Here is a 13,036-nt window from a genome sequence, read left to right on the forward strand (position 1 = left end):
AGCAAAGACTTATTAAAGGATTCAACTAATTCATAGTATGACTATGACTACGATGAAAACTTTATATTAGTCATGTTGCAAAGATCTATTAAAGATATTTTAGTGATTACTACCTTATAAGATATGGTAGATGGACTTCAAAACACTTTATTGAAATTGTTCATGAAAGAAGATTTGTATATGATACAATTAAAAGTTTGAAGATCTAATAATCCTAGGGATGCATAGCATCATGGAGTTAGTGTTCTTAATTTTGAGTTAATCAAATTGTTTGATGTTCTCGTAAAATGAAGAAAAGGTCTTGTGTGTACAAGATGTTTAGTGGGAGCTATGAAGTCTTCTTGGTCTAGTATAAATAGCAAATTATTCATTGCTTGAAGAGTCAAGTGGTGGGTACTGGGTAGTGCATTTTGTATGAAAAACCTTGAAGAAAATGATGAGTACATTTGGGATTCAAAATCTATAGAGATAGGTTTTGATTGATGTTTGATTTTGGTTAAGAAACTTATATTTATAAGATTCTTATAAGGTTCAACATTATATTGAAAGGAGTTTCAATCCCATGTAACATGGCACAATGCTTATGATTCAATACTTTGAGAAAGGTTGATGAAATTAAGGTCTTGAGTGATGATCCTTATGCAGTTTGCAAAGGATGCATCATGCATGTCATGGACTATACTCGTCTATTTGATTCACATGTTTTTAATAACAAGTGATGATAGATTTCAATCAAAATCCAATATAACGTTGGAATACAAATTAGAAATTCCAAAGTTCCTTGCAAAAGGGCGAAGGAAAATTCTTAATGTATGGAGATGAATATGATTATAAAATTTAGAAATTGCAAAATTCGTGTTTATGAGAATGTCTCATGAACTCTACTTACTAAACCCCTTCCATTTCCAAAGCATTAGAAACATGCTAATGAAACTGGATTAAGGCAAATGATGTAATTAGAAGTTATATTTGTTTTTGGAGAAAAACAAGTTACATATGTAATACATTCATTTGCAGAATTATGTTTATCAATTGAAACAAAGTTTCAATCTTATTTAATCGTGGTTTCAAGATTAAATAAAATGTCCAAAATAATTATGGATTGATGGGCTCATCAAGTTAATTTATTTAAATAACCTGGTGAATGAAACCCCACAGGTGAACTAAATTCATACATTATTTAAGTTCCTAGTTCGGAATCATTAAAGTGGACATAAATGATTTCATAAATTGGACTAGCATGAAAGATTGATTGGATAGCGCAGTTTCATGGGCTATAGGAGCGTAGGAAGCTCGGTCAATCACATGGATATGCATGAATGATGCATGATCGAACTATAGACCTACTTTGAAGTTCAAGTATAGAACTTCCGGATATATTAGTGGATTCCTTTGACATGAGTGGAACATTGATTTCATTCAATGATTGATGTAACTGTGTACATTCAAACGTCTTCCCGTAACTAGAGATTATAAAGGGTGTTTCCTGGTTACCTCATGATTTGAGTGGGAGCCTTGGTTGCCACAAGATTGGATAGATTCTACCTATTTAATTAGAAATGTGTCTTGGCCCCTTGAAGAGGGAGAATTCAGAAAATGCATGGCTGTGCTCAAATGGATTACATAGTAACCATTTGTTTTGTAATTCTCACTCAGTTTTCAAGAAAAGATTTGTAGACTAATATGATCACGACATGAAATGCAATCATATTATCAAATCGACACACATTGACTTAAGGAATTTGAATATTGCGCACTTGTCTCAGACAAGTGGGAGATTGAAGGAATTGTGTCTTCGATAAGTGCAATTACTAGATATATCAAGGATCACTATTATGGTGATAATAAGTTCGTTCTTTTGGGTCGTCATTATCTGTTGCTAGACTATGATTAATGATCTTTAGGCTAGTCAAATAGTCCAAAGCCTACTAGAATGGATCCTATGAGGTCACACAACAAGGGTATTGAGTTAAGAAAGTAAGAGGCCCATTAATGGGCCTCATGAGCAACTAACTAATCATGAAATGGTTTGGGCTAGCATAGTTAGATGAGAATTAGGTTTTGGGCTTTTGACATGGGCTCTTATTTAGAGATGAGATCTATAAATAAGATCCTTTCCTAGGGTTGCTGGCAAGCAGTCATAAATAAGATCCTTGCCTAGGGTTGCTGGCAACCAATCCCAAAACCCTCATTCCCTCTCTAACTCATGGATCCCTCTCCTTCCCCTTTGGACTCACGACCGGCCACCCTTGGTGGCGCGTGTGGTGGTTCGTGGTGGTTCATGATGGTTCGTTGCTTGCACTTCTCCATAGAAGGTCAATTGAAGGGTTCAATTGCAACTAACTAGCATTAGTGGAGGTCTTAATCTGTGCCCGTGGACCAAGTAGAGGAATCACGCTTGAGGTTCTTTATCTCCCATTGTTCTTGTTCGATCGCACGTGGAATCACGCTTCAAAGGTACGATTATATGTTCTTTATGTGTTATGCATTAGATCTTGGGATTAGGTACTGTATGAATATGATTCATGTTTATTTTCGCTGCGTAGTACCTATAATGCATGTGTAGTCCAAGTCAAAACCCAATTCCTAATCCCACTCAAACTACACTTAGCCAAATCATACTTATGACTAATTAAATGCTCATGAGGCCCAGTAATGGGCCTCTAACTTGCTTAACCCATTACCCTTGTGTGTGACCTTATAGGATCCATTCTAAAGGGATTTGGACTATTTAACTAGCCCAAAGATCATCTCTTATAGTCTAGCAACAGAGGATGACGCCCCAATAGAATGAACTTATTATCTCCATAATAGTGATCCTTGATATATCTAGTAATTGCACTTATGGAAGACACAATTCCTTCAATCTCCCACTTGTCTGAGACAAGTGCGCAATATTCAAATTCCTTAAGTCAATGTGTGTCGATTTGATAATATGATTTCATCTCATGTCGTGATCATATTAATCTACAAATCTTTTCTTGAGAAACTGAGTTAGAATTACAAAACAAATGATTACTTTGTAATCCATTTGAGTACGGCCATACATTTTCTGAATTCTCCCTCCTCAAGGGGCCAAGACACATTTCTAATTAAATAGGTAGACTCAATCCAATTTTGTGGCAACCAAGGCTCCCACTCAAATCATGAGGTAACCAGGAAACACCCTTTATAATCTCCAGTTACGGGAAGACGTTTGAATGTACACAGTTACATCAATCATTGAATGAAATCAATGTCCCACTCATGTCAAAGGAATCCACTAATATATCCGGAAGTTCTATGCTTGAACTTCAGAGTAGGTCTATAGTTCGATCATGCATCATTCATGCATACCCATGTGATTGACCGAGCTTCACTACGCTCCTATAGCCCAAGATACAGCGCTATCCAATCAATCTTACATGCTAGTCCATTCAAAGAGATCATTTATGTCCACTTTAATGACTCTAGACTAGGAACTAAAATAATGTATGGATTTTGTTCACCTGTGAGGTTTCATTCACCAGGTTATTTAAATAAATTAACCTGACGAGCCCATCAATCCATAATTATTTTGGACATTTTATTTAATATTGAAACCACAATTAAATAAGAGAAATAATAAATTTCTGATTAAACATAATTCTGCAAATGAATGTATTAAATATGTAACTTATTTCTTCCAAAACAGATACAACTTTTAATTACATCATTTGCCTCAATCCAATTGCACTAGTGTGCTTCTCATGCTTAGACAATGGAAGGGGTTTAGTAAGTGGATCAGAGACATTCTCATCCGTATGAACTTTGCACATCTTGACATCTCCTCTGCCAACGATCTCTCGAATGAGGTAATACTTCCTCTTAACATGTTTGGATTTGAAGTGTGACCTAGGCTCCTTTGATTGAGCAATGGCGCCATTGTTGTCACAATGCAATTCGATTCCATTTTGAGCACTTGGTACGATATCAAGCTCAGTTAGGAACTTCTTTATCCAAACTGCTTCCTTAGCTACTTCAACAGCAGCCAAATACTCTGATTCTGTTGTAGAGTCTGCGACAGTGCTTTGCTTCGAACTCTTCCAGCTCACTGCTCCTCCATTCAGACAGAAAATGTATCCAGACTGGGATTTAAAATCATCTCTGTCTGTTTGGAAACTCGCATCCGTATAACCTTTGAAAACCAATTCATCTTCGCCACCATATACTAAAAACATTCCTTTAGTCCTTCTCAAATACTTAAGGATGTTCTTGGCAGCTGTCCAGTGTGCTTCTCCTGGATTTGCCTGAAATTTGCTACACATGCTTAAAGCATATGAAACATCCGACCTTGTACATATCATGGCATACATTATTGACCCTACTGCCGAAGCATAAGGTACAATCGCCATACGTCTCATCTCGTCTGGTGTAACCGGACATTGAGATTTACTGAGCGTAATGCCATGAGACATGGGGAGAAATCCTCTCTTGGATTTTGACATCTCGAACTTATCAAGAACCTTATCAATATAAGTATCTTGACTCAGCCCAATCATTCTTCGAGACCTGTCTCGATGAAAGATTCCCAAAATGTACTCGGCGTCACCCAAGTCTTTCATGGAGAAACAACTCTTCAACCAGTCCTTGACTGACTCAAGCATTGGTATGTCGTTCCCCATGAGGAGTATGTCATCTACATACAAGACTAAGAAAACTATGCTGCTCCCACTGGACTTCTTGTATACACAAGGTTCCTCTTCGCTTTTGAGAAAACCAAATTGTTTGATTGCTTCATCAAAACGAAGGTTCCAACTCCTTGATGCTTGCTTCAATCCATAAATGGATTTCTGAAGTTTGCATACCTTTCCAGGATTTTCTGGATCTTCAAAACCCTCAGGTTGTGTCATATACACTTCCTCCATCAAGAACCCATTCAAGAAGGCGGTTTTGACATCCATCTGCCAAATTTCGTAATCGAAAAATGCAGCAATCGCTAGAAGAATCCGAATTGACTTAAGAATTGCTACTGGAGAAAAGGTTTCATCATAGTCAATACCATGAATCTGTTTGTATCCTTTTGCTACCAGTCTTGCTTTATAGATGTAGGCATTTCCATCCTTGTCTGTCTTAATCTTGTAAACCCACTTGCAACCAATAGGTTTTACCCCATCAGGCAAGTCCACCAGGGTCCACACAGCATTTTCAGACATTGATTCCATTTCGGATTTCATGGCCTCAAGCCATTCATTTGAGTTGGGGCTCACCAAAGCTTGCTTGTAGGTACAAGGTTCCTCATTCTCCAATAAGAAGATTTCAGAATTCTCAGTTAACAGAACTTCAACAAACTGTTTGTTTCTGATTCTGGCAGACCTACGTGGGGTAGGAGCAACAATAGAAATGTTCTCTCCAACTTCTTGAAGATTTTCGCATGAATTAGATTCAAGTGGGACGATAGGAGTCTCGCTAGTCAAATTAGCTTGCTTCGACGCATGATTAATCGATTCATGCACCCTCGCCTCTGATGTGGTGTTATCCACATCCATTTGTTGCTCGTCTCGAATTTCTTCGAGAACCACTTTCCTCCCACTTGGCTTTCTAGATAGAAATTCCTTTTCTAGAAAGACACCATCGCGAGCAACAAACAATTTGTTATCTTCGCGATTGTAGAAGTAATACCCTTTTGTTTCTTTAGGATAAACCACAAAGAAACACTTGTCTGATTTTGGGTGTAATTTGTCGTTTTGTAAACGTTTTACATAGACCTCACATCCCTAAATCTTGAGATAAGACAATTTCGGAACTTTTCCAGTCCATAACTCATATGGTGTTGTCTCAACTGCTTTGGATGGGCTTTTGTTCAGTATGTTCGCAGCTGCTCCTAATGCATATCCCCAGAATGATATGTGAAGATCAGTAAAGCTCGTCATGGACCGAACCATATCTAGTAAGGTCCTATTCCTCCTTTCTGACACCCCATTTAACTGTGGCGTCCCTGGAGGAGTTAACTGTGAAATTATTCCACAATTAATTAGATGTTCATCAAATTCTTGGGTTAAATATTCACCACCACGATCAGATCGTAATGCCTTGATTATTTTCCCAAGTTGGTTTTGTACCTCATTTTGGAATTCTTTGAACTTTTCAAAGGCTTCCAATTTCTGCTTCATTAAGTAAACATAACCAAATCTACTTAAATCATCAGTAAAAGTAATGAAGTATCTATATTGACCCCTAGCCTTTGAACTCATTGGTCCACATACATCCGTATGTATGAGTCCCAAAAGGTCACTTGCTCTTTCACCTACACCCGTAAAGGGTGACTTAGTCATTTTACCAAGCAAGCATGACTCACAATTTTCAAATGATTCATAATCAAAGGAAGAAAGGAGTCCATCCTTTTGTAATTTCTGGATGCGCTTTTGGTTGATGTGACCAAGCCTACAATGCCATAGGTAAGTTGGGTTTGAATCATCTGTTTTCTGCTTTTTATGATCTATGTTGTAGACATGAGTTGCATATTCTAAAACATACAAGCCATTGATTAACTTAGCATTAGCATATAACATACTTTCTTTCGAAACAAAACAACGCTTGTCTCTTATTTCAAATGAAAATCCTTCAGTATCTAAAACTGGAACTGAAATAATGTTTTTAGTAATGCTGGGTACGAAATAACAGTTATTAAGTACTAAAATAAGTCCAGAAGGAAGTCTCAAATGATAACTCCCAATAGCAAGTGCAGCAACTTTTGCTCCATTTCCTACTCGAAGTGTTACTTCCCCTGGATCTAGCTTCCTACTTCCTTTTAAGCCCTGCACGTCATTAACGATATGAGCACCACAACCGGTATCGAATACCCAAGTGGAGGATGAAGTAATTAATCTCTACAACAAAAACATCAAGTAACTCCTTACCTTCTGTTTTCACTGGTGTGTAATGGGGACACCCTGGTGTATGGACTTGCCATCCACCACAATAGAAGCACTGGCATTCTCTCCTTATCAGGTACTCTTCAGCATGGTTAAGTAAGATGTTGATCAAATTTGCTGATGATCCCTCATCATTATGAGAAAGTCTTACTATGTCAAAACCATCATGGAGCGAGAACAAGATAATGTCACGCGCAGAGTCATCATCGATCGGTTTCCCAAGGATATCCATTTGATTGATTAAATCAATCAATTCATTAACATGGTTCCTTACTGACTGACCAGGTAAGAGTTTCTTTGCCATTATCTTACCATGAATCTTGTAAGTCTCATACCTTAAACTGTCAGCCCAGGAATAGTAAATCTGAGGGATCGAGTTAACGACCTCTCTTACATTAGGATCGTTGACACCTCCACTACCCAATGCCCCCATGCCTCCTCTACAGATAGCACGAAGACATTGATACAAGTTGGTCACCTCATACCGTCTGAACCTATTATACAAACAGTTTGGAATAGATTCCAGTATTAGGTACTTGACCCTTTGTGCATCCGAAACTAATTTCGCATGCCTTTCAGGATCCTGACCTAGAGCACACTTGTTCCCAATGGGTACATACAGACGAGCTTCAAGCTTGTGGCTTGTGAGAACATTTCTCAATTCTTCCTCCCATTGCCTGTAGTTTATGAGATTTAGCCTTAAATTGAGTTTCATTGGTAAATCTGTGTTGTCATATAAGTTATTCATCTACAAACAAAACAAAACGAGGCAAAATTCAATAATTATGTTTACAAATTTAAAGTACCATAAGCAATTTCAGAATTTATTGGTAACTTTAAAGCATTTATTCAATTTTAAATGATCCATATTGAATAAACTGATTCCAAGATCCTTTATTTGTGCAATAATTGACCGGACTTTGGCCCTGCCATCAACCATTACATTTTCAAGGTGAGTAAACTCTTTATTGATTACAACTCTTGTAATTCTTGGTTGAATAATTAATCATCACATGTTTAATTATTACCCTTAGCTTCAGGTATCTAAACTTTATCTTTAGGTAACCCTGTTGAGTATAACCAATTAAAAGTGTAGAATTTGTCCTACCCCCACTCCCCAATGAAAATTATGATGCCCAGCTTTGGCATGACCCATCATAAATGTCAAAGGTTTCATCGGGTTTTTAATTGGAAAAGCTGCCTCAATATTACTGGGATCTAGATTTATTATGTTGTGATTATTTAGTGAACTCTAGCGCATCATCAATCAACATAAATAAAAACTAACATGCATAAACTACTAATGCATAAATAAAACATGACATAGTATGACCCCTTAATCCTAAGAAAACTAATAAAGCAAAATGCTCCCACTTGAACCTTCATGGATCTCATCCATCTTGCTCCATTGGGCCTTCACTTCATTGGCTTTTGGATCAACTGCAACCTTATACTATCCTATTCTATTTACTACTTAAATAAATAAAATAAATTACAAAAATACTTAACGGTACGCAGACCGTATTTAGATTACAAAAATACGAAACGATGCGCAGATCGTATTTAGAATCTATGGGCCATACTAGTCTTTATATATAGAAATAAATAATATCATATATTATAAAGTGCCACATAATAAATCACTCATCATGCTTTCCTAAACTATAACATCGAATGATCATAATTGAGGAAACATGGCATAAAATATCTCATATTTTTAATTTATTATTGCAATTAGATAATATCATATATTATTTCTAACCAATCATAAAATATCATATATTTTATTTAAGGTAAGAGATAGAATCAAATCACATTTTAGTTATGAAAGATAAATCATATTTATCTTCCATGGTTATCCTAACTAATTTAGGAGATTCTATCCTAATTGCTAGCCAATCACATAATTTTAAATCAATTATTATCCATAAATAATTATGGGATAATCACATTATTTAATCAATCATTATCCAAATAGAATCTTTTGCTCCATAATTATCCAAACTTAACAAAATTAACAACTTTAATTTTGTTAATTATCTTTTCAAAATTAAAACTTATCCTTTTAAAATTTGAAAATCTGATTTTATCCAAAATAAAATAATTTTTTTTTTGAAAAAGCTGTCGCCAGCCACCGTGGTGTGGCCAGCCGAGGCCAGCCACGGTGGCCGTACACCGCAAGGTGTACGCTGCTCTGCAGCGACGCAGGGCAGCAGCAGCAGTGTCGCGCTGTAGGTGCACGGTGCTGTTGTTGTTGCTGTTCTGACCCGTGCTGCTGCCCCTCCCGCCCCTCCCTCCGGACCACCAGCAACGGCAGCCGCCGTGGCATGAAGTTGGTACTTTTTTGTAAGATTATGCATGAATATTATATTATTAGAAGGTGCCCAGGTTAATTTTTGATATTAACATTCCTCCTTTCACAACTTTATGCATTGATTTCTGTGCCACTTTTTTTTTTTTTTTTTTTTATTTCACGTTTATTATATAAAAAAATACTTCATCCGTTTTTTTTATTTGCATTACTTCCCTATTTGGGTGTTTTTTTTAAATGCAACACTTCTATATTTGGTAACTTTATAAAACTCCATATATTTATCGATCATTTCTCTCTTACTTTAAACCTTAATCAAATTATTTTATCATTTCTTTCTCTTCCATGGTCCCCTAAAAGTATCTTTCATCTTTCACATATGTTCTCTTTATTGGTTCCCATCTTACTTTTACTACTCCCTCCGTGTTTTTTTAAGTGACACACTTTCCTTAAACGACCTTTTTTTTAAGTGACAGTGTGACACATTTCCTCTTTTAGAAATTCCTTACATTTTAATAATATATCTTCACCCCACTACCTCTTACTTTATCATCATTTCTCACTCCTTTCATGTTCCCCACTTCCTCTCACATTCTTTTACTTTATCATTTCTCACTCCTCCAACCTACCCAACTAACATCTTATTTTATTAAAGTCAATAAAATATCCTAAAACTACGTCTCGGTCAAACTGTGTCACTTAAAAAAACACGGAGGAAGTACTACCTCCGTTTTTCTTTTGTTGTAACTTTGGGTTATTATTTGTGATATATAAAATATTCCAAAGTTGCAACTAAAAAAAATAGGAGGTAGTATAATAATTTATTCATCCACTCATAATGTTATATTACTCTCCTAAAACTTTGTGCATTATAAAGTAATACAAATAAATAAAAAAAAACGGAGGGAGTAAAAGAAATACATCATATTGTGAGAGGAGATATATTTGCAGATTTATGAGTTGTCTTAGTAGTACTATTATGCCTCACATTAGTATAATATTTGATGTACAATTTATATACTTTACATACTTATATGTGCCATTGGAAAAATATTTGATGGTATTATTTATCTATTAGATGATATTTTATTCTCATATTAATATTTGCAACTTAGTCAATAGCCATCCTATTTGTTTCAAAACAAATACTTCCTCCGTTCTATTTATTTGACTCGCTTTGACTTTTACACTATTCACCACCTCTCCTTTGACCATCTTCTGTGAATAATATGTAAGAATAAAAAATTCAGGTTCGATTTTTTTGAATTTGTCTTAATAAGTACTATATATATATATATATATATATATATATATATATATATATATATATATATATATATATATATATATATATATAATTTTTACTTATGGAGAATTAAAGTTATTAATAGTTAAAGTTTTGCAATAGCAAGCGTGACAAAAAAAATAAAATAAATTAAAATTTGAACAGAGGAAATAGGTGTGAAAAAATAGGTGCTATGTGCCAAGAATGATTGGTATCTGTAAGTAGTTGTGTGTACTTTAGTAAGATTCCACTTTAGTCCGCTTAGAGCAAGTTTAGCCCCAAGTCTTAAGATTTGGGGTGACATCATCATTTTAAGTTTTAAGACTTATGCTTAAGATTTTTTTTCATTTTTTTTCAAAAATCTCAAGCAAGACTCAACTTAAGACTTGAGATTGGGACCCACTATTCACACCTTACTTTTATTTTAATTATTTCTTTTTTTTTCCCTACACTTTTCTACATATAATATGTCAAATATTTAAGTCTTAGGGCTAAAGTGATAAATTTGTGTAAGTGTTAGTGAGTTTTAACAAAAATTTAATGACATCATTTTCAACGGGTACCACCAAAAATGATGTCACATCCAAGTCCTAAGGCAACTTGGGGCTAAACTTGCTCTTAAGAACCACACATATAGTGATTTGAAATCAAAGGAAAAAAATAATGATGTTGGTGCTAAGAGCCTAAGAGTACAAAATTTAATACTCCCTCCGCCCCATTTTATAGTTCTCATTTTGACTAGGCATGTTTGTCAATATAACATTTTTACCATAAATATCGTTAGTTGCTTAAAACTAAAAAAATATAATAATTGGATATAATAATCTATTCATCGAGACAAATCAAATAAAATCCAATATGATTATGTTATATCTTACTTCGTATATATTAAGAGTAATGTAGAAGATTTTCTCATATTATGAATATTATCAAATTTTCAAATGGGAACTACAAAAAAGAAGGAGGGAGTAGCTTTTAGAGCGTTGCTTCTTGTTTTCGTTGTAGGGAATAAACTGTCTCATTATATGTACGCTTATTTTTATTTGTTGATGTTGTCGGTGTTTTAGGAAGGGTTTTCGTAAGTACTCCCTTTGTTTAAGAATATATATTGAACTTTTTTCACTATTTATATATTTAGCTTTGATAATAAATTTTTTAATAACGTAAAAAAACATATCTTATCATAAAATATGTTTAGGTATTAATATAAAGTTTTATAATAAAATTTTTGAAATAATAATTTTTATTTATATTTAACCATATAAAAATAAAGTCAAAAGAGTGCATTGACATGTGTGCAATATTGACCGTGTCTGATATTTAGAGACGGAGGAAGTGAAAACTGAACAACAAAAAAGAAACATAAGTAACAACAAGATCATGTGTTTGTTGCGTTTGGTCCCTTCCTACCTTAATAATAGAACATACACAGTAAGAGCAAGATTAGCCCTAGGTCTTAAGATTTCAGATGACATCATCATTTTCTAATTTTATGGTCTTAAAACAAGACTTTATTATTTTAAAGCATTTATGAAGTTTGGTCTTAATAAAATCTGAAGTGGAGTCTTGAAAATTCAAGACTCAACTTCAGACTCAATTTAGCACTCAATTATTTTTTTTTTAATTCTAAAAAAAATTAATAATTTAATTTATATGTAAAAAATGAGTCTGAGCGGTTGAAGAGATAAATTTTATCGAGTCTTAAGGAGTCTTACATAATTATAACTTAAAAAAATAATTAAATTTAATCTAAAAAGCTGATGTGACAATGAATTAAAGTCTTAAGATGAGACTGCGCTAATCTTGCTCTAAATAAAATCCTTCCCTATTTGCCGAATTGATTTAATCCTCCAAATGGTAAAAATGTCGCCAAGATCCTATGTAGTCATAAGTAGAATATTACAGTTCATTAATTCTCCAAAGCCCATTTATTGTAAGGTCAAAAGACATGCATTTGCTTCCGATCCGTATGAAACGCCGACAAGTAGAACCCTGCTTTTTGCCTTCCACATTGAAGGAGATAGAGAGAGTCTGTAGAATAAATTAAAACCACCCTTTCTCAGTTTCTCTCATCTACCATTTGCTTTGTTGCCTTCTAGGAAGTTCGGAGGGTTTACGTCCCCCCCTTTTAAGGATGGCAATGGATCCACCTTTGACCCGGATCCGTAGATCCATATCCTTTTTTACGAATATGAATTTGTAAAATTTAGGCCCGATGAATTCGGATCAGATCTTGATCTAGGGTACAAAAACAGATCTGGATGTAGATCCATTCGGATCCAATCCGTTGCCCTCTCTACTCCCTATATGTGCTGACAGGCACTAGTAGATTTGGTTATTAGGTAGTAGGGGTGTCCGTTCGGTTTTCGGTTTGGATTTAGTCCAAATTCGATCCAATCCGAAATATAATTTGGTTTTCAATTTTCCAATCCGATCCGATCCGATCCGAATTTCTCTCTTGATCCAATCCGAATTAGAATTCAGTTATTTGGATCCGATCCGAAAATCCGAATTATAATACATTATTTTTTAGCGCCTAATACAATT

The sequence above is a fragment of the Chenopodium quinoa genome, unplaced genomic scaffold (assembly GCF_001683475.1).
Source record: "Chenopodium quinoa cultivar QQ74 unplaced genomic scaffold, ASM168347v1, whole genome shotgun sequence".
Taxonomy (NCBI): domain Eukaryota; kingdom Viridiplantae; phylum Streptophyta; class Magnoliopsida; order Caryophyllales; family Amaranthaceae; genus Chenopodium; species Chenopodium quinoa.